The sequence below is a fragment of the Corvus moneduloides genome, chromosome 11 (assembly GCF_009650955.1).
Source record: "Corvus moneduloides isolate bCorMon1 chromosome 11, bCorMon1.pri, whole genome shotgun sequence".
NCBI lineage: Eukaryota > Metazoa > Chordata > Aves > Passeriformes > Corvidae > Corvus > Corvus moneduloides.
Window position 1 is genome coordinate 2,790,912 of NC_045486.1, and position 23,639 is coordinate 2,814,550.

The window sequence follows — 23,639 nt, forward strand, 5'->3', positions numbered from 1 at the left end:
GGTGTTGGGTCCATTTATGGACAGTGTTCACCCTGACAGAAACAGAAATCCCTGAATCCATTCACACCCAACCTTCTCAGGCTCAGCTGGGGAGGTCACAGAAAACAAAATCCATGAGTAACTAAAGCCAGAGGTATCCAAGAAACTCCCAGTTTTCCAAGCACTGGAGATCTGGTTTGAAGAATTATTTGATGAATCTGTCAATCCCTAAGTGAGGAGGAGCAGCTCCCATTGCTGCATTCACCTCGAAATCAACCCAGCATTTCTGTTTCCCACCTCTCACAATGCCCTGGGTATTTCAGGGGGCCGATGGAAGCTTTTTTAAAGGACAAATTCCCCAGCAAAGTCAGCCTTTGCATGGAGTGATGTCAGAGCTCCTCATGAACCAAGTGGCTGTGGCCTTGATTTAAGTCAATAATGCTGAACGAATAAAGGCTGTTGCTGGCTGCTGATTTTCCCTGGCTAATAAACATTTCTGCTGTCATCTCCTGAGCCACCACCCCACCCCAGAACTCAGCAGGGTGAAAGGCAAGGCCTTGTTTCCGGTCTGGGGGGTTTGACCCCACCCAGGGAAGGTTCTGCTGCGGATCCTAGGTGGAATGCTGGTCCTTGGGTCCATCCCATCCCTCAGGAAGCTTTGCTGCTGTCCCTGCTGGAGCACGGCTCACCTTGGTGATGCTACTGCCGCCCCTCAGGATCTACAGAACCCACCTGCCTTCCGTCTCCAGCTGCTTTTCAGGACTACAGCAATTCCAGATTTGCCCAAAGTTACACACCGCAGGTTTTGTGAGTCCCTTAAGAGCCATATTTCACCAAGAATAAAGTTTCTAGTGATTAAAATGGCCACTTTTCCTTACTTATTTCATTTCTAGGAGTCTGTGGCACAGGAAGCAGACTCAGGAGCAGCACCAGTGCCTGCCCCAGGGGCTCCACAGGCACCTTTCCATATGGAAGCCCTTCAGCAAACATGCCTGGAAGCTTTCTCTTTCAGGGTTCAGAGATAACTCCTTCCCTCACCTCCCTGCTGGTTCACTCGGGCATTAAGGAATAGAACCGGATTTGGGTCCTTGCTTCCAGCTCTGGAGTCCCGTGTGGAGCACAGGGCAGGGATGGGAGTGGCTGCACAGCACCAAGGCTGCTGCAAACCTGCAGCGGTTCCTGATGCCTTTGGATGATTCTGACAGGATTTTGTTCTTGGCCAGCTCATCACATAATTACAAATTAGTGAATCTCTTGATATCAGAGGATTGCTTCATAAATTAGGTCACTGTCGTTCATCATTATCGTTTCTTTACCCAACACATCTCATCCTTTGATCCATTCTCATCTCCACCCTGCACCATTAACTCTCCATCACCGCCCTGATACGCTGAATAACAAAGTTCAACATTCACCAGGCCAGGAAAATTCACTTTCTTCATTCTCCTCATTAGCAGGTGCATGTTAATAAGCAACAGCAGCTTATTAACAGCAACCTTCCAAAAACTCTCCTTTTACAGAGAGGGGTTTGCCTTGCAACTGAACCTTACCCTGGATAAGGCACCTCTTTCCTGCTCATCAGGTAATCCCAGTTTTTTATCCGCCACACTTTTCCCCTAAACATGTGCTCCAGTTATTCTGCACCATTCCCTGCTTTACAACCTCCAAACACTTCCAGCAAAAGCTTCTCTGGAAGCTGCTCTCAGCCAACCAAAGGAGATTGAAAGGAAAGTAATCCTGGACTGAGCCAGGAGACCAACCAGCCATCCCTGAGTTTCTCACATCCACAAAGCCAATTTACAGGCCCAAATCCACCCATGCACTTGAGAAGTTCACTGATGGATAATTCCAAGCCTGATGGAATTAGGGAGGCAGCAAAGTTACCCAGCTCTGCTCTGGGTGACAGCAAACGATTCCTGACAACTGCGGAAGCTGCACACGCAGGTGAGGACCAAACGTAGAACAAAACACCTTAAAATGATTTCCTGTGCCTTTTCCATGCCTGGATTATCATCCTGATATCTCCAAGAGGAGGGAACGTGGTTGGGAGAAGGATGACCCACTCCAGATGATCCATCCCAGGGCTACTGAGGGCAGCCAAGGACACAAACCCACTCCAGTTTGAGCCCTGGTCCTCTGCAGATGCAAACCACAAAACCACACATCAGCCATTTGAAAACCCACATATTTTACACAGATACCTTGGAAAACACTGCCAGAATGCCAAATTTCCATTGACAGCTGCTCCTGGTTACCCCCTCGTGCACTCAGACATCCCTGGTACCACTCTTGAGTGACTCTGCCTCATCTGAGCTACAGCAGCCTGAAACATCAGCTCTCAACTCCTTAACTGGGATTTGTTTCATTGCTGGAATTGGATCAGCTCTAAAACCTTTTCTCCAGGACCACCACGGCTGCTTCTTCACAGAGTGCTCTTGGAATTAACTACAAAAATACAGATCCTGCTGCATTTCTATTCTATTTATGGTTTGGGTAGACAGGGCAATAAAAACCACAGCTCCTTCATTCTTTTGTAATTAAAAGAAACCACTTTCATTTACATTCCACCATGGTGGGGACATTTATTCCTGCCTTGTGTTCACCTTAAAAATGGGCTTCTTCCAAGTTATTATCGCTGATTCTGAACCTTGGGTCTACCAAAGCAAGAAACAAACCTCCAAATCCTAAAAAGCTTTGGAAAGTATTTCCCAGCCAGCATTTCCCTCTCCGTGGTTTAGTGTGTTATCCATCCCCTGCATTGCAAGGATAAAATAAATGCAATCTCAGTGGCTCGTTATGAGAAGAACTCAGGAATCTGGGGTAGTTTTGTGGACAAAATACCTAATTTCCGTTTCTTCTGAGTCTAATGAAATGGCTGAAGTTTTCTGACACTGCCCCTGAATTATATAATCCTCGAGAAGACATTAACAGCTGCTCTAAAAATCTAATTAAATTTTAGAGCGCTGGTAATGCAGCCATAAGGCCCATGTAAGCTATTATCTACATTAATAAAAATTAAAGTCAAACAATATCTACACAGTAATAATGTACCTGCATTCAAGGTCACTTTAATTCCCTTACTCCCATTTTTTTCTTTATTGTTGCTGTAACTATTATTAATATGTATTCAAAATTTCAAATATAGGTAGATTTGTTCCCCTGAATGGTTTACCTAATACAAAATATTGAGACAGGAATTAACTAATTTATCTTAATTGTTTATTTTCTCCCTTTCTCCACAATATAAACTCCTATTTTTAGCACAGAAAAGGGCAAGAAACTGCAACAACCTACAGGGATTTTATTAGGTACCTAAATGAAAATCTAGAATGGAACAACACAGGCACAACTCATCTCAAATCCAATTCTTCTCTTGCATGGAAGACCAGAAAAAGAAAAAAATGGATGCTGTAGAAGGGGAAAAGGAAAAAAATCAGAAAAATTATCTAAGGGCAGTATTTTATTTGTATCCAATTATTTTTCTCCACAAATTCCAAGAAACTGATTTTGTTTTCCTCCATTGGCAAATATTACTGTGCATTTATATAACTCCTACCAAGGTGTGTTGGAAGTGACAGAACAAATAGCAAATATAATTCTGGAGCAGTTCCTTGAAAACTGGGCACTGATTTCACTGAAACTTTGCTTCAATTTCTTTGGAAAGACTGAAAACTGTTGGAAAAGCAGAACGGACAACTCCAAGCAGGATCATCTGCATTGCTTCCAAACCCTTCTGAAAAGGTTTTAAGTTCCTTCAAAATTTGGAAATGCATTTTAAGAATCAAATAACATCAAAATGCCCCTAATTATGCTATATACAAATACACAGCATCTCAACAGTGACTTAAATAAAAGGGGGAAAAGGAATATTTTTGCATGAGGTGAAGTATTCAACTCCAAGCTCTCCATGAAGAAAAAGGGATCAGGCAGGGGGGTCCCAACTTTCCTTTCCCAACAGCTGTAACAGCACCAGCTGTGCAGGTGCCCAAAGAGTGGAAACAGCTCCTAAATGGGAACAAAATATTCCAAAACACCCAGATTTCCATTAAAATTCTCATCACTGAGACACACAAATTGTTTACAGAGTGCTGATTAAAACCTCAAGGGTTTTCCGTGAAAATATTTGTAAATTAGGTGAATAAATTATTCAGGGGTCATTATTGAGATTAAACATTCTCCCAGAACATTCTCGGAGCAGAACACTGCTAGTTCTTCTCACTGATTATTTCAGCGCTGTCACAGCACACAAACCTCCCAAATTCTGTTTGGCTCACAGAGCTTCAGCCTTCACCTGTGGAATATTTCTTGGGAATACACAATCCTCGTGTTAAGTCCCTAGAAAGCCCATCAGACCTTAAATTCCTTTTTCTCCTGTCCAAGACCATTCACCAGCAGCTCAAGAAAAAGATCAAGGTGGCTTCTGTGCTCGTGTCTCCTCTCTTAATGACCTCCAAATACTCAGATCTTGCACCTCAAGTGATAAAAGAGACTTCAAACACGGGTTAGGAAGTGAGATGGATGGGAATGCTCCGCTTTTCTTCCTCCAGTCCAGCTCAGGGAGCGGGATGTTACCCAGGCAGATGTTGTTTCCAAGAATTAATAATTCCCATTTATTTTTAAAGCAGGCTCATACTCCTGGACACAAGTTCCCCACCAGACACTCTCCATTCAAACAGAGAAAGGATGAACAGGGCGACTCTCGGGATACATTTGGGTATCACCCAGGATAAACTTTGTGAGAGTCTGTTGTCTTATTGCTCCCTGATTTCCATATCTAATCCCTGCTGGCAGCTGGGGAAATAAGAATCCCTCCCTCACTTATTCACCATGAGAACCTCACTTCGTGTTGCTGCAGAGTGGAGTGAAAATGCTCCAGGGATGGAGCAAAGAGCAGGAAAGAAAAAGAGCTCAAGGATGGCATTTTTTGTTCTGGGATGGTTCGTTCAGCCCTAGCAAAAATGCCACTTCCCACACCGGCTTCCAACTATTTTTAGGCCCCGTATAAAATGCAGTTTGCACACCCAGCCGATCTCTGCTCCCTTGCATATCCTCCCCTCCTGTTTTGCTTTCCTGAAGTGATAATTTGCAGGAGCTCATAAACAACCCCAAATATCAGCTCACCAGGGAAAATACATCCTCTGCTTTGCTGTTCCCGTCAGTTTAAAGGAAATTAGTTAAACCACACAACAGCTTTTACAGCCCCAAGACTTTCTGCACTTAGAGAGAAAAAATCTGCCAGCTTTATTTCCTCCAGGCAGTCATTTCACCTCTGGGCATGTTAAGGAAACAATTTTTATGCCGACAGTGAAAAACTGTTTGTTTTTAAGCAGCAGTTCACAGGAAAGATGCCATGAACTTCATTTAACAATGCTAAAACTGCTTTATTCATTCAAAACTTTTGACAGCCAGGCATAAGGAAGTTTAATTTTTTATTTACTTCGATTTATTGTTTCTCTTGAAGCCAACTCGTCGCTGCACCATTTCATTTTTAAGTACGAGAAGCACCACTTAAGCATCACACAGGGAGTTTGTAAAATCATCATTTAGCTCTGAATTTTGTCTCTCCAAATTCCTTCCCTACTTCAAAAACTCAGTGGAGGGGAGAGGAGGACGGATGGTTGGGAGCAGGGGATCACTAAGGCCGACAGAAACCTCAGGCTGCTGTTACAAATTAAACCATTTCTTGCACCATTTCCTCCTCTCTTTAGGATGGGCCACCCCAGTAGCCAGAAAAGAGCCCATAAATCAACTCCAGGAAGTGGAGAGGTCTCCAAAATAACATTTTCTCTGTGTTGTACTGGTAGTTTGTCATTTATATGTCCACTGTCTTGTAAGTTAGGCAAATAAATTGCTTCAGCTGCTCATCGGAAGGAAACATTTAAATAAAAATTGTATTTCACGTGGTGCCTGCACTTGTGACTTAACCCCGTTCAGCTTAACGGAGGGTTAGCCTTTAATTCCTTTAGGCTTTAGAGAGAACATCAAACAGAAAATAAACCCTGTGTTATGGACTTCAGGGATGCAGCCCTGAACAGCTGAGTACCTGGGAGGACACCCAAAATCTTATTTACATGTCACGACTCTCTCAGCCCTCTGTTAGCCAGGTAAGAAATGAAATATGGAATATCTTACACATGGACGTATCATTTTCACAATTTGCTCCCCAGCTCTCCCTGAGACTCCTGAAGTTCCCAGCAAGACACAGAAAACATGGGAGTTTCTCTTTTTTTTAAGGCTCTGGCTGTGGTGCTGCTCAGGCCAGGTGAGCACAGCTGCATTCTGCAACCCCCAGCCACAACAGCTGAGCAGAATTTTGGAAAGAAAATGTGATTTCCATCCTCAGGAATCAAATCTTAAATATGTGAGTGCACTTTATTGCATCTTAATTGATAATTTCATTTACCTGCTGCTAGAAGATCTTCCTAAAAGCCTTTTCCCCTCTGGCAACAGGCACAGAAAGTCCAGGAAAAAGAAAGGGAAGGTTCTCCTTCTTCACAGGCTCATTTCCCAACCAGTTTTCCGCAAAGGACTGCAAGGCATTAAACAATGCACTCAGGGTCTGAGACCTCTTCAGGCTACAGAAGAGCTGGGGGCCTCAGGGCACAGAAATCAAAGATTTTTAAGCAGAAACCTGTAAGAATCACAATATTTTACCAGTTTTGTGTGCTTTATTGCTTCTCAGTTGCTCTGACAGTCTCATCTAGCCACTGCCACAGGCCATCTCTATCAACGATTGATCTCTGCCTCCCTTCCAACCTTAGGGGAAAATCTGGAGAGCTGGACAGGGTATTTACTTTTATTTTATATAATAACAAGGCTTTCTCTAAAAATCTCTGTGTGTTGAACACCACACGTGTGACCCAGCTCATTTGTTGATGTTTAATATTCGCCTCTCTCACTGAATGTAACCAGGGGAGGAACACACAAGTGCAGAGGAGAAGAATACAAAACAACCCAGGCCTGTCAGCCTGAGCCCCGGGGGTCTTGAGAGATGACAAAACCCTTTATCAGCTCCACCAATGCAGAAGACAAACCCCACCCATCTCCGCCTCTCCTGGCTGCCCACTCGGGGAGATCCCTGCACTGCTTCAAGCAGTGCCTTGAAAATTCACTGTTAAATAACAGCTCTGAAAGATCATTTTGATTTGGAAATGCCATGATGAGAGACGCTGAAGGGACTGCTGAGGGCGTGGTTATGATTTGTATGTTTGGGAAACACAGGGAAGTTGTGGGCTCGGCCTCTTGTTTCCAAAGACACAGAAACCCAAGGCATTAACAAATCTCATGGACCAGGGGGAAAGAAGAGAATAAGGAATATAAAAAAAACCTAAAGAAAAGAACAGTAAGAAAATTGACATTCCTGAGCAAGCACCGTTCTCTGCCTGCCGTGGGGGATGCTTTGAGCAAACACCTCTGCCTCCATCAAGGGTTTTTCTCCACACACAGCCCGACATAACCCTGATGTTACCAGTCCTCACCTGCGCCACTGTGGGACCAACCCACGGACTGATAACCTGCAGCTCTCTGCCTCACTGACCAACCATTCCCTTCTCAGAGATCATTTCACATCCTGCCCCTCCTCGGTGGCTTCATTCACACAAACAGCTCCAAGCGCATCTCTTAATGCTGAACATGCCAGGGATAAAATTCTCCTTTACAACATTGGTTCTCTGTGGATCCTCAAAACGATCCTTTAATAAATCTGCCCCCAAAAGGGAAGGGCAGCTCGTTCTCAGGGCAGCAAACCGGATGAGCACAGAAATAAGTTATGAAAAGCTGTAAATTTGGTTGATCATCATCAGGGATCGGGTGTGGATAGTAATCACTGCTGGAAGAGACTTTCAGGGCAGGTGTGAGGGGATGGTGAAGGCATTCAGGAGTTATTATGAACCAAAGGGAAATGAGGAAAGAAACTGCTGTGACAAGTCCCCAGGTGGAAATCAAAGGTTTTGGAGCAGGACACGATTTCCACACATTCCCACAACGTTCCATGAGGTGTCTCCAGCCCCCCTGGGAAGATCCCCACTGCAGTGATCTCTGGCACGCCCAGCACCTGGGCAGCTTTATCCTCCTTTTTCCATCACCAATGGAAGCCCAAAAAAACCACACAATCATAGCTCCAAACTAAGGAAGAGCTGAACTTCGATTTGATGAACTTTTTTTAAGGATTCTTTGGAAAAATCCCAAGGATCCGGCTATCACATCTCAAACTGACACCACTGCACAACAGTGAAAAGAGGAGAATATCTGTGGGCAAAGCATCAAGTTTTGTAACCACGAGGATCTCAGAAATATTTATTCTCACTTGCAAATTGGCAAGGATTTTGACTGCATAAATGATTTGCTGGTTTACACTCGAGGGAGCAGGTGTGCTCACAAAGAAAAAGAGAAAAAGATGAAAATAAGTTCTTCAAAGGAAAATGACAACACTTATCAAATTACTGGTAATGATCATTCTGGTCCTATCAGACTAAAAGTACACCAGATGCTGCAAGTCAGAAGCTGGTTAAGTAGAATTATCACCTGATTGCTCTACTTTGATATCCCCTGTCTTCCACACATTCCAGAGTCAAAGGGTTATTGTTAAAATAATTTGAAAAGGAAAACGAGGGGAAAAAAACCAAAGCTTAGAGTCTTACATTGCATTCTTAGTCGCTAAAGGAATGAAATCACCTATTTTGGAAGGTTTCTACCTTCAAATGCACAATTAAATTGTAAAGCTCAGCACCTTACGAGACCATTATGTAAACAACATTTAAGAGTGACTCCTAGGCTAATATTAGCTTTATTCTTGCACAAATCACCTATGGATTTCTTTCTTTTTACCCTGCTCACCACAAATGCCAAGCCTGCAGATCAATTTATTAACTTGCAGCCTTCACTTGAGTCCTTGTTTTGAGCCAAATGCTGTGAAGTTTTTACTACAATAAAAATATTCAATATTTTCCTCCTTCTGCAATGAGTAGTTTCTTTCAATTAGGAAACTTGCACTGAATTTGGTTAGAAAGATTTTACTTATAGGGCTTTCTCCTCTACAGCTGCAATAAAATAAGGTTTTTAAGCACCCACTGCAACCACCTCTATTTTAGGTACTTTCACCCAAACAGCCCACATAGAAATGGACATTTAATGAAACGAGACTTCAAACGAACGTGGCAGTTCTACACCACACAACAGATTTCTTCTCCCTGGGATTCCCAAAATCCCTTTGTTGACTGTGGGTTTCCCAAAAGCTCTGCTGTGTCTCCATCACCACATGCTGGGGTCACTTTGTCCTTCCCGTGGGACACCCGGAGCCAACTGTGCCCTACAAAGGAGGGAGCAGCTCTTGGGGGGGTTGAACCGCGCTGGGCATTAAGTGGGTCCCATCTGTCTGCTCTGAGTGCTCCAGGGCACAGCTCTCCAGATCCACTCATCTTGGGATGAATTTGGCAGCCCAACACTCCCACATTTCACATTTTCCAGCACCTACAGCAGCAGAAGGAGTCTGGTGGGCCAGACTGTGCAGTCAAGCAAAGAGATAAAGGTTATTTCCCCAAATTATGTAACTGGGCTCTGCATAAATAACCAGAGTTGTCTTCCCAAAGGGAGTACAAGGGAATATTTAAAGACAATTTTAAACTACAGGGTTTTTAAAACTAATTAAAAGTCTTGGACTTGATCTTGGAGGTCTTTTCCAACCTTAATAATTCTCTCTGTAAAAGTAAATATATACAGTGTGCTGAAAAATTACTTTGAATTATAAATGAACCTTCCAAGATGACCAAATTGAATGTGCAGATCCTTCTCTCATCCAGCAATAACTTTTCAAAGCTGGCATTTACTGGCTGATGTTTTTTCAGGTTCATCCTAAACACTCTACAGCACAAAAAAACTTCCCACTGTGCTTTTAAAAATGCCTTCCCATCCACTTGATTCAAGTCAACGTCTGGGTGAACATGATCAATGTTCATTAGAAGCTCTGCAGTGACAGGTACACCAGTGGCACTCGGTGTTTGCACAGCGAAGCTCCCACAGCTGGAATGAATAAATGGAGCGTGTGTTTCCACACGCAGCTGACACCATCCATAACTCGGGGTTTGACACTTGGCTGCCCTTAGGAAGGAGATGTTTTTCAGAAATAGTTTATTTGCAGCAAAAAAAAAAAAAAAATTACCAGAATAACCTTCTGAGTAAGGCAGCGTTGAAACAGACTTATGGAAGAAATGCCAGGCAGGAAATTCTTCTGAGTGGGAATGCTTGTGTGAGCTGGAAGCATACAAATCCATCAGAAATATTATATAAAAGCACATTTATGTCTTTCCTTCAGTAAGAATATGAAGACACAGGCACTGCTTTGGTGGGAGAGCATCCCACAGGAAACCCACCTGGACCAGCCAGTCCAAGCTCTCCCCCAGCCACCAGTTCTAGAACAGGAGAGAAAACCCAGGTTCTGCTCATCCCCTGCTAAAATCCCATCAAATCCCGGAAAATCACAGCATTCAGGACTGGATACACTTTCTAGGATATGATTTCCCGAATTATTACAGATGTGTGGATGTGGCACCCTTCTCCATGAGAGAAGGATCAATGCAAGCATTAGGATTGGTCTCAGAGAGAAAAATCCTTCTGGAGGGCTTCTCCAAAGGCATTTCAGGCTATCCCACAACCTCCTTCCCTGAATGATCCCTGCCCCTGAATTCCTCTAAAAAATGCTTTCAAGTTTTAATGTATTTTTATAAAATTTACCACTGAGGTAGATTTTGGGGTGACAAGTTTTCTCAGAGAGCATTTTTCTCTTTGATGAGATCAAAAGCATGAGGAAACCCTGGTAGGAATTTCCCAACAGTCTGCACAATGGATTAGAAGAACTAGAAGGAATTTCTTTCCCATCAGCTCCAGCTATCACACTGCCAAGTTTCATTTTAGGGAGGAAGCAAAGCAGATCAAAACATGCACCAACAAGTTTCCTCTCACTACTCCTACATGAAAAACCAACTCAAACTGCTGTGACATCCCAATACAGCTTCTAATTGCAAAAATCCAAACAAACATGCAGAAAATGACCAATGTTTGGGATTTGGGAAGAGGATTTTCCCTCGAGCAAAGAGAAAGCAACCGTAACTTAGCAGGTGGGTTTTGCCATGGGGGTGTTGTGGAGACAGCAGGGGGAAACATCTCCTCCTCCCTGCAATAGCTGAAGGGAAAAGGTTTGATTTGTTATTTTCAGCCTTTCTGAAGTCTGACTGTCCATTTTATTAATCGAGTTTCTCTTAGGGCAGGTCTTGAAGGCCTGGCCTTCCCTCCCAGCTGAGCTTGGCACTGGGATGCTCTCGGTGGTCTCCCACCTCGTTACTTTGATCAGCAGCTGCAGACAGTGATTGCTGGTGATGGACAAACCCTGTGGGCTCTGTTTGGGCTCATGTCAGGCTGCTCAAACCCCTCTGGGCTTGAATCTCAGGAATGAAACTCCTTGGGGATACTTGGGAATGCATGAGACAGACAAATGTCTCTCCATCCTTGTGCTGCACTCTTGGGCTCGCTCCCAGCAAAAGGGAAGAACCTGGCTTGGAGGGAGAGGATGGATCCTGCCATGGACAGACACTGAACAGGATTATGTTCAGTCCTGGCCTTTAAAGGAAATGAAACTGATTTCCTTGGGTTTCATTTCATGTCTTCAGTTTTTTGATATATGACAAATACTGGCAACAACAAAGAAATAAGAAAAAGTAATCAGCTGGGAATTTGGTATTTCTTTTTTTCCCCTGTTGAAAATCCTTTAAGATGGTAAGATGGATGCACAATGTTTTTGATAAACTCCAAAACATCTTAAGTGGTTGATATCTGTGCAGAAACTGATTAAACTGCGTAATTGCCACATGCTCAACTATAAACTGTAATCACATGTAAGGACCAAGTTGAAACAAGTCTTTTGCTGACTTCTAATGATTTTTATTTAATTTTGAGCTGAATATGAAGGGATTTTCATAACTCAACCTCAGCATGCAGAGGGAGCATGTTCTCACTCACACCAAGTAGATACCCACACCCACAAATAGGGGTAAATCCATTCTTAACTCATTTCAATATATACATAATTCATGAGATGCAACTTTTTGTTGTATTTACAAGACCACCATGGCAGGGGGGTGAATTAAAACTGATTCCCCAAGGTGGATAAAGCCAATCTTCCCTAGGCTGAGGATAAAAGGTGGGGCAGCAGCTGCTATAAATACCAACAGGCATTATTCTAAATCTTAATGCAAGAACACACTGAAGTATTTCACATCACACAGTAAATGGTTTGAAGATTGCAGACAAAGTAGTCAGGCTATGAATAACTGACAAGAGAGTCTCCAGATAAGCACGCAGAGTTAATTATGCCATACCCAGAAATAAATAAAAGCACCAGCTCCAATGTTCGTGAAGCAGCTGGTAATAAATAACAACTTGTAAACATTTTAATGCACTTATTCTGGTAAAATTAAAATCAATGTTCATGCAGCAATAGCTATTAAATAATACTTACTGGGGGAAAATCTGAGAAGCTTAAAATCCAGTACCTTGTGTGTCAGAAATGAAAGCACACAATGAGAAACAGCTGGAGCTCATAATTTATACCATTTTGAGGTCTTAAGGAAAAAGGCTGCCAAAAAATACCATGTACAGATATTTGGGGCAAATTGATCTCATAAAAAAAGGATTAGTGCGTGCGAGGAGTAATCAAATGCTTCATGTTGGATTACAATTCCACTTAATAAATCAAGCTACTTGTGCTCCTGAAAAGGTTCATTCTACACTCATTTGATTAGTTACACGAAAAATAAATCCCACACAGCAGCAGCAAAAGATAAATGCCTTGTCAAATAAATGCCACCATGAGTCCCTGTGAGCCCCTGACTGTGGATGAGATGCCAGCCCCACATCCCAGAAGAGTTTGGGAAGATCCCAGCTCAGCCAAGGTGCTTCTCATTACACACGCTCAAGTTTTTATAGGGGCATTTTTAGAGATTCACTGGCCCAATCCTTGCCTTAACCTCACCTAGCACCAGCTCAGCACCTTGGATACGAGTTTGTGCAACCACAGAATGGTTTGGGTTGGAAGGGACCTTAAGGACCATCAAGTTCCAACCCTCTGCTGCAACAGGGGCACCACATCCATCATCATCCTCATCAGAGGTGAGAGGAGACACAACAGAAGATCTTCCAAATTTGGCTCAAGAGGGTCACTCCGAAGAGGATAAACCATCCAGCAAGGATTAATTTAATGTCATTTTCTATTTTCACTGCCTGATACGGTGAGCTCGGATGGATGTGACGCCATCCTCTCCTCACAGGATCAAATCTGAAGACAGTCTGCATTCTGGCCAGGCTGTTGCCAGCCTTGCCTGAAGAATGGAAAACTGCTCTGGAGCACAATCCCCTTGAAGCTTTACTTCAATATAATTGGGGACCTCTCTGTTCTCAGGGTAATTTTTCCTCACAAGAGATGTCAGCTACTCACTCTTGTTATTTTTCTCCGGACAACATCCCTGGGTGAGAACACGGCTGCACAGCGAAAAGGACAGGGAAAAGCAGGAACCAAGTTCCTTTTTCAAAAATAAAGATGAGTTTGTGCTCTGCCAATGGTCTGCTGTGCTCTGCCAGCTGAACCCAGCCCTTGCTGTGAATCATGGTAGCTCCCCGTTTCATTTTGACCTTTTCATCATTATGCAGCTTGATTAGCTCTCCAAGCCGACTGCTTTCATGTGAGAATGAAATCAGCTACTTAAAAGATAAAAGATGAAAGTGATCAAAGTTCTATTTCATATTCTCGGAACAGGCAGCTTTTAGAGAAGAAGTGCCACCAGCCTGACATCCCTGGGAAGTAAACACCTTTCGGTGCCGCAGGAAAGGACAAGTGAGCCTCTCCTCCAACACCTCTGGAAGGGCTTTTTGGAGGGATGATGTAGCTGAGAGACGGGAAACTCACAGCTGAGCTCCCTGTGTGCCTCCAAGGGATGTGCCAGGGCTCGGGGAGCGAGTGCCAGGTCACACCCACGCGAGGATCCAGCAGACGCTCCAAGGGTGGAACAGGAGGAAGGAGCTGCACTTGCAGCACGCACAAGGGGTTGCAATCACAGATGCAAATTCAAGAAATGCAGCGGAGATCTGCTTAAGAGGCCTTCAGAAACATGCTGGGTAAGCACTTTCTGCACCCCTGTCCTTGGAGTACCCACAACCAACTTCCAGAGCCAGAGGGCTCCAAACATAGGATCAGAGTGACTCTCCTTGAACAACTGCCTCCCCATGCTCCCCTTCCAACACTGCCCTGAGCCACCAGAGCAAGGAGAGGCCAATCTCTCCAAGATTTCCACCCCAACAGAGGCACACAAAGAGAAATTGTGAGAAACATGCCCCAAACACAAACGTGCCAGAAATGCACCAGTTACTAGAACAAATTTTGGACTGATGCACATATCCACACGCACACAGATACAGGTGAGCTTTACCAATGTACTCATCTTTTCCCCCCACAAAAGCCACCAGAGGTGTGGAAGATGTGCCAGGAGGACAATGAAAGGAGAACAGGTGAGATGAAGCCCCTCAGTATCATCAGACATCACCCACAGCAGCCCACCTGGCGAAGAGAAAATGCCAGGAGTTCTGCCAAAAAAATCAATACACCCCACCCCTTCAAAAAAAATCCAATCAAACACAAAAAAAACCCCAAATCAAACCCAGATTTGCATTTGCTCACCACAAACCTTGCTGCCAATCTAGCACCAGAGCATCAAAGAGCAGGACAGGTTTTCCAAACCCCGGTGCAAACAGCCTTGTCTCCCAGCAAGTCAGGATTTAAAGCAAGCAGCATTTGCCAATGTAGGAACTAAGCAGCAGCAAACAGCTAAAATTCAGAGATAAAACATCTTTAAGTAATTATGGAATTTGTACTTGACTTGGGTGTTTCTGAGGCAGCAACATTGCAGCAGGCAGTGTCCCAACAGAGCCTTCAGCGTGGTGGAGACTCCACACTGGGCTCTGTCACTCACAATTATTTCGTTATTAAGCTTGATTAGCTCGCCTTGGTGATTAGAGAATATTTTGTGAGCATCACTTGAATCTGGACAATCCAGAGGCTGAAGAGGTGAAGCAGCAGAAGGAGGTGCAGGGAGGGAGCTGGTGCTGGCAGGAATCTGGGGGGATGCTGTGGCCACCAGGATCTGTCAGGGCTGGAGCAGAGCAGGAGAACAATCTTCTTTTTGTTTTTTTCCATCCTTCAGATTCTCTCACACCAACCCACAAGCCCAGAGACGAGCACTGAGAACTCCATGCACCTATTAGCTCTATTTATTACACAAAACCACAAGGATGCTTTAACAGTTCCCTTTCACTCCGCTTCCATTAGCAAAATATTGGCATGACTTCCTCTCCCAGTCCCTCCAACGACAATTACAAGATATCCTCCCCCGCCAAGTACTTCTGTTTTTTGAAAGTACATTTTCCTAATATTTAATTTATACATCATTTCCCACATGTATTAGTAATAAATGTTTCAAGGCGGCAGACAGGAATACAACAGGAAAGCATAATGCTTGCTGTTTACTAGGAGGCCTCATTAAAAAGGCATCAAGAGCAAGGAAAATAAAAACAACCTTGTGAACCTCTGTAATTGGTCTCCAGAGAAACGTAACGCTGAGGACATCGATGCAGAAACGCCCCAGTGACTGGGAAAAAAAAAAATTCCAGTTCACTCAGCCTTTGGTACCCCTCAGTTCTTACACTGATTTTTTTATTATTAAAACACATTTTGGATTTTCCTTTAGCTGCAACAGCTCTGCCAGGTGTTGATGGGTTGATATTAAATACTTAAATAATCATTAATCCCTGCCACCCTTAATTATTTTTAAAGGACAGAATAACTAGAGGCATTTTTGTGGAGTTTAACTTTTTGCAAGGTCTCCTGTGGGGGATGTCTCCAGTACTGCCTGGTGGAGCCGGGTGTGTATTTTTTATCATCCCTCCTGTACTAAAATAAAGAGAACAAGTGCAATTACAGTGGCTAAATTTGTTATTTTAACTTGCTGTTTGTAGAACAGAGCTGTTGCATCAGACACATTTTTAGCAAAATAATGGCTTAATCCCCCTTTGAAATGAAAGTTAATTTGACTGGCTTTGCCCCCAGTTAGGCTCAGCTGTCGCTCACAAAGCTTAATTTTTAAACCAAGCCCAGCATAACCCCCCTATTACTGAGCAGCCTTCAAAATTCATATTTAAAGCCAACAGGTCCCAGCGGCTCCTTTCAGATCCTTCTGGGCTTCCCAGAAGACTCATGAAACTTGATTAAACTAAAAATTGCATTTCATTTTCCTGTTTTGTTTGCATTTAAATGGAGAAACTTGCAGCTGGATAATGGCCATATATTTCCTGTTGCACTTCCACTCCCAGCAATAAGTGTTTTGTCATGTTTTGTGCCGCTTAAAATATGAACTTCTTGCTCCAAATGCAGAATAAGACTGTGTAAACCTGAGACTACAGCAAGACTTGCCCAGAATGTTTGACTGGTGGGATTTAACATCCATCTAAGCACATTTATTTGTAATGTTTTCACTTGGAGGTGCACTTGGTGACCCCCCAAGCACCCACTCCTCCCTCCTTGCTTCCCTTCCCTACCCCCAGCTCCCAGATTCAATTATAAAGCCCCTCAGATGCCAGATTTTACAGGAAAGCTTCAAAACCATTACTCAGCCAAACGCTGGCCGTGGTAAAGCTCAGACACACCATGAAAAGCCACCACCTTTTACCCAACCTGTGCTGATCCAACGAGGCTTTGCTCCATCACTGCTGAGCTCCACGTGAAGAATCCAACCCAATAAGGTTGGAAAAGACCTCCAAGACCATGAAGTGCATCCTTTGAACCCCCCATGCCCACTAAGCACATTGGGAAGCGCCACACCCACTCATTTTCCAGGGAAAGTGATGCCACCACTTCCCTGGGCAGCCCATTCCAATGTTTGACCACTCTTTCCGTGATGAAATTTTTCCTAACATCCAACCTGAACCTCACCTGGCACAACCTGATGCTGTTTCCCCTTGCTGAATCTGTCCAGCCCATCCCAGAAAAGCCTTGGAACAGCAGCACCTCCAAGCCCAGCCCTCACCATTCCCCTCTCCTCTCCTCCACAGCCAGGCAGCTCCCACGGCATGCGAGGAGTGTGTGACATCCCTCAAATTCACAGCTCTTCAAGGAGAGAAAATTGCACCCCTAAAGGCACTGATGAGACAAAGCCACCCAAATTTGTTTTCATCCTTTTAAGAGGCCATAAAGTTTAGTGTTATTTATTGGCAGGTCTCGCTCTGCTGAAGGCTCAGCAACACACGGAGCGTTGGCACAAGGTGTTCCCTCTGATCCCCTTGCAGCAGTTTTCCATTGCATTTTGGCACATTTTGGGGCAGTTTTGCCACAGTTTTTGTCAGTTTTTTACAGCTTCCCAATGAAGAAATATATCTTTAACCTCCTCCCTATCCTCCTTGCCCTCAAGGGGCTTTTCCAGGTTTTTGAGACTCCAGCTCTGGTGATGCCCAGGCTACGGTGGCTGTCCCAGATGCTGCCAGGGCCAGCTCTTGCCAAGCCTCACTGCTCCAAACCCATGGAGGAGCAGCCCCTCAGCTGCCCCTCTCCATCTCCCTGTGCTCTCAACCCCATTTAGCACAGCATAGCCAAAACAGGAGTAAGGAAAAGAGCTTAATTTCATCGGAAATACAATTTTTAATGGCCTTTGTGGCATTTGCTTGGGTGATGTGCTGAGTGCGAGCGTGGCTCCTGGGGAGGGCTGGGGAATTAATGCACTCCCTCTGTCCAGCAGGCAGAGATGAAGGAAGAGCCATGATTATTTTCAAATGTTAAGTATCAGCAGAGTGTGATTATGCAGTTAGTAATGAAGAAAAGCCTATTTCCCATTCCAGATGAAACAGACTGGGTGGCTTCTCCTCCTGCTCTGCTCCCTCATGTTTTACACCTGGCACTGAGGTGACACCACAATTCCCACCACTGCCCCCAGTCCAGAGCTTCCCACAAGTTCTTTTTTCAAAAATCACTCTAAAAATTCACTAACTATCCCAAATAATAGGGACTAGGGATAGGAAAGCTGTGACAGCTCCCCATACCAGCCCTGGCCTCACAAGCGCTTCCCCAGCCCAAGTTGTTAAATCTGTCACATGAGTGCATTTATGGCTTCATACAAACACACAGAGATAAGATAATTAACCATTTCCCACTGGAAATTGGTGATTTGCATGCATATTAAGGTTAAACGACAACAAAAAGGAATAAGAAAGTTAAGGGAAGGTTTCCAACTTTATTTTGCAGCATCACCAACCAAATTCCTTGCCTTTGGCACTAAAAAAAGAACCAGGGTAGGAATTGCCACACTTCATCTGACTTTTTTTAGACTAATTACGTTCCTGCAAGCAGAGTTGCTGAACTGCTTGTTCCTAACCCTGCCTTGTCTGGCGCATCAACAGATGGGAGCAAAATGACTTCTGTAAATCAGAGCCCCGTGACAGCGGAGAGATTATCTCGGTTCTGGGAAACAATCTCAGGTAAAGCTCACATTAGAATGTCGTTAGGATTTCGCCCTGAAATATTGCTTTCCATAAATTTTGCGGTGTAATGGTTCCTAAAAACTTCCATACAAAATGAGATCTAATCACTTCCTTCACACCCTCTTCTCATTTGTTTGTAAGTTCAAAAATAGTTTTAAAAATAGATGATGATATATCGCAAAAGACATTCCTTATTTTAATAACTTATCTTTACAGAGGCAGAACAGCGTTGCTGAACTACTAAAAACGTTCCAATGAAATTTCAGAATTAGCAAAGTCCTGAAATATTTCAACTTTCCATTACACACCCTTAAATTTTGCAAGATGGGATTCAATTAAATCAGCTGCTGCCCTCGACTCTGCAACCGCCAAAGGCAGATTAAATCAGAGAAGGGCAAAGTTGTGAAAAGAACCTTTAGGACTACATCAAACATGAAATCATTTAAGCCGAGACAAGAATACCCTTTTTTTGGCCAGTTAAATTAGGGGACAAGCTGAGGGTCTTCTAATACAGCTTCAAATAAATTAACACCTGGTTTAAGTGGTGCTGAAGTATCCACCTGGAGAGCTCTGTTATTTAGCAAATAAAATGTTACTTACAATAGCAGCTTCCTTGGTATTTGGCAAATGCTACCTTGCATCCATTCGAGCTCAATTTCAAGCCACCACAGATTCCTTCTGTTCTTCTACCACGAGCAGCTAAAACCTTTCCCTTTCATGCTCTTTGAGCTGCTGGTCTCTCTCACAGTGATGCAGCTTCAACATCACCAAGCCCTTGAGAAATCCACGTGTATTCATTGCTTTGAAATTATTGCAGCGGCAAAAAAAAAAAAAAAAAAGAAAAAAAGAAAAAAGAGAAAAAAACCCCAACCCACTTCCTTGCTTTGTGTTGTATTTCAGAGAGTTTAAATGGTCTAATATCCAATTCCTTCTCAACGTACCACAAAGTGCTAAATGGTAAGAATTGCATTACTGCCACTGCTTAGATCTTGGCTGATAAGGTGAGCCTTGTACATTTAAACCAACTTCTGAAAAAGCTGTTGCTATCCTGGTCTTGTAATTAATAATTCATGGGGCCAAATTACAGCTCGAGAAAGATACAGCCATTTTTACCAGTTCTTTCATTTTCCTCTGATTTATGTATGACTAAGTAGGAGACTGAGCAAAGGGAAAAAATTAAAACTTAACACTTCAGGTTGCAAATTAAACTGTTCTGTACTCGGAAAGGATGGATGGAGCAGGATATAAAAATACTTCTTGGGAGACAAGGACATGGAGAAAAATTCTGAGCATACATTAATTTTATGATATAAAAATAGCTTTTGCAGCTACTAAAATTGGAGGTATTTAAAACTGGAAATATTTATCATTAATGGGACTTGAGTGCCCTGGGAGTGCAACACAACACATTAATATTTGTAACATCTTTACAACAGCCCTCCTTTCATGTTGCCCTTGATGAATGGACTCATTTTTCTGCCCCTTGTAGCTTTATCCTCTCATTGTTAAAGACATTTTTATTGATCCATGCACAGAACAAGATCCACCTGAAGACAAGGATCAGTAAAGGAATCCAATTTTGTTATTTTATCTCTTCCAGGGGAAAAAAAAAAGATGATTCAGAAAACGATTTCTTTCTCAATTTACCAAGCACCCCCTAAGCTGACGTTTTCAAAAGGGCCTAAAAGTCTTCTGCAGGATAAGGACACAGCGCAAAAAATCCCAAATAGAGGAGTAATTTACAGTTAGAGCAATATCCACGAGCTTTCAGAAGTTTTTAGTCTAATGTGGCTTTTTATTTAGAACATTTCATCCTGAAACACCAGCTGAGGAGATGCTCATACTCAGAGGGGCTGTGGAATTCCTGGCTGTTGCATAACCCAAATAAAAACCTCAGAAAACCTTAATTAATGCAGCTAGACCATTTAATCTTTTTAAGAATAAAACATATTAAAAAAAAAATGGTGCCAAGAAGAAAGAAACTTATTGCTTTGGTTTTCAGGAAAATGTGTAAGGGCAAAATTTTCATAACTGTGGAAATAATTAGGTCTTAAATTGAAGTTGAGCTTCCTAAAAGCCTAAGTTACTTTGAAAATTGTTCATTCCGTATCACACATGATAATCTAACAGTTTTTCATTACCACTATCTAATTATATCTTACTTGAGCTCCAATATCTCCTGATAGGAAGTTATTTAAGCAGATAATACAGAGTTTTGGAGCTTCCCGTGGTTGGCCACATGACACACAAATATTTACACCCACAAATTTCCTTCAATGCAAACAGCAGCTAAAAGGTATGGCAGCAGGTTGTCCTGCTGCAAAACAAAGTGATCCAAAGCACCCCAAAATGAAGCTTTTTGAAGACAACTCTAAGGATCTACCAGAGGCAATTGCTCCATGTGGTAATTCTGATGTTAATTTACTCCACTTACCCTGAAGATGAGACCATGAGAACATTATTGTGAATACTGTGGAATGAGCTGGGATCTTTGAAGCCCAGCCAGTGCCACCCCTGCCATGGGCAGGGACACCTTCCACTGTCCCAGGCTGCTCCAAGCCCCAATGTCCAGCCTGGCCTTGGGCACTGCCAGGGATCCAGGGGCAGCCACAGCTTCTCTGGGAATTCCATCCCAGCCCCTCACCACCTTCACAGGAAGAATTTCTTCCCAATAGCCCATCCATCCCTGCAATCTCCCCTTGTCCTGTCACCTTGTAAATAGTCTCTCTCCATGTTTCTTGTCACCTCCCTTAAAGTACTGGGAAAGCTGCATTAATTGACTCTGAAGCTTCTCTCCTCCAGGCTGAAAAATCCCAATCTCTGAATCCTCTCAAAAGCTGGCTAATCACTGCTACTGGACTGACTAATATTTTTACTTTTCGTTTTTTATTTTCTACAGTGGATGGTGAAATCCTGCAGTGGGCTGTCCACAGAGTTTGTGGAGTCCTTGAAGATGCTCAAAACGGAAAAGTGTTTGAGCAACCTGTCCTGCTTGGAACAGGAAGATGGAGCAGATGACATCCACATTCCCTCCAGCAACATTGTTTTATGATTTTAACAGCAAAACAGGCATGAAAACACCAAATGTTAGAGTCTGGAAGTGGTAACGAGCAGAAGAAAAAGTGGATGCACACAGACACTCTCGTGGGTTAAAAAAAACCAAACCATCGAGACTTATTGTGAGCAGTTCATTCAAAGAACTTAAGTTATCTATTAGAGCGACTCTTTTGATAGCAAATCATTTGATTTGTTACTAAAAGGTACATTTCAAATGGAATTTGTTTGTTGACACTTAGAGGAGTCAACAACGTTCAGCACCTGGAAATATTCAGCACTCTGGGGCACTTCAGTGAAGTCCAATCAAGCTGTTCAATTAAATCCCAACATCGTGTTTGGCCAGTAAGGGACAGCCCTGCTCACACTGGAGAGCCGCTCCAGAGAGCTGCTGGGTGAGAGTTAATTTGCCACGATGCAGTTTGAAAATCAGCCCTGTTTACATTAATTCCTGAAGAATCTGGGACCTTGTTTGTGCCTCCTGGAAAGGCTCAAAGCGCAGTTTAATTGAAAGCTCTGATGGAGAGGAACGGCAGGAGGGGAACGGCCGCGCTTCCTAACGCGGAGACACCACAGAAACCCCTCCTTCACTGAGCTCCAGCGACCTGAGCCTCAAGCGCTCCAATCCAAGGTGAATTTAGATGCAGGATTGTAGCAAGGGCTGTTCCTTGTCGCTGACAGTTTTGTTTATTCCCTGTTTTTCCTGCGGATAATCACGGCACCCGGCGCTCCCAGCGCACGCCGAGGGCGGCCGCGCTCGCGCTTCTCACATGGCCCTGGTTAGAAGCTTTGCAAGTGTGCTTAGCCCCACTCACTGGGATGGAAGGTGCAGAAAAGATCACTGGAAAGGCCCTGCTGACTGCTTTAAGAGCCTCTGATAAGCCTTCAATTAGATCAGCCTGTACAAACACCCTGTGCCTCGGGCTGTGCAGGATTTCTTAACCCACCAGTCCCAAAGAACCCTCCCCTCAAGCTGAGCTTTCCTAGGACAGACACACAGTCTGGGTGTTCAAAACAAACGTTTCAACAGCAAAAACACTTTTTCCAAAGTCCAGTGAGCTCCCAAGAAGCACCTGAGCAGCCCAGAAACCTCTTGACAGCGCCCTCCACTCTGCTGAAGCACCTCTGAACATTTCTGCTGTCATCCAGTTATTTTAATTTATCCCAAAGTCTTAAAAGCCAGCAGTAAAAACGAGCAAGGCTCTCAGCATGAAAAAGCACATCCTAAATAACATATACAATGTATGTAAATACCAGTGCCCTAAAACAAGTTCAGTAGCTTAAAGGTATTGCCACCAATCACACCATTACAACTGCAGTTTAAAATGCCATCAGAAACTTCTGGAAATAGAATTTTGTACTTTCTGCAACTGTTGTGACAAAGTTCTGATCATTTTGAAATGAATTATTATTTAAGTTTAATAAAAATCCTGCTCTAAAACAATTGTCTTTTGTATTAGCTAAATAAATCAGCCCAGCAAACCAGGGCAATAATATTCGTTTTCAGTAAGAAGGTGAAAACAAAGTCAAAATGGGGAATGCAGAAAACAAACACAAATGTAAATTTTAAAACACAGCTGACATTCCCCAAACCATTTAAATGTGGTTTTTGTCTTTTCCCTAAGAAAGCAGAATTGTGCAGAGGACTGAAGAAGAGAGGAGGAAGCCCATAAGGCCCATTGACTTCTCCACACACACCTTCCATGAGGCTAGGCTGCTCAAAACTCCCTCCAATTCCCAGCTTTAATAACACTTATCTCTTTTACAGTAAGGACATGACAAGGGGCACATCTTCTCCAGCTGCAGGGTCTGGCAGAGGTACAGCTGCCCTGCTGTAACTTTTCCTCCTAAACCCAGAAACTTTGGCGTGCATGAAATCTGTTAAAAGTTGCAGCTAACTTGCAATTTTTTCTTTGCTCCAAGTCTGAGAAGCCTCCAGTAACATCTCTGGTATAAACTCTAAAAATCCAGGTAGAGCTGTCCGTCAGTTGACCCCGCTATTGCTCACAGAGCATTAGGCAGACTGGCAAAAAGCCACATCC

General features: G+C 43.4%; 1 protein-coding gene across 3 annotated transcripts in view; it reads right to left on the reverse strand.

Annotated features, from left to right (window-relative positions):
* The window catches only part of CNTN4 (contactin 4), a 270,420-nt gene that overhangs the window by 159,707 nt on the left and 87,074 nt on the right, over window positions 1-23,639 (reverse strand). For 2 of the 3 annotated variants that reach the window (XM_032120665.1, XM_032120663.1), the window contains exon 3: window positions 6,383-6,508. The exons of the other annotated variant lie outside the window; for it this stretch is intronic. The gene's annotated coding sequence lies outside the window, so the exon portion shown is untranslated. The remainder of the gene's footprint in view (window positions 1-6,382; window positions 6,509-23,639) is intronic. 3 annotated transcript variants of the gene reach the window in all.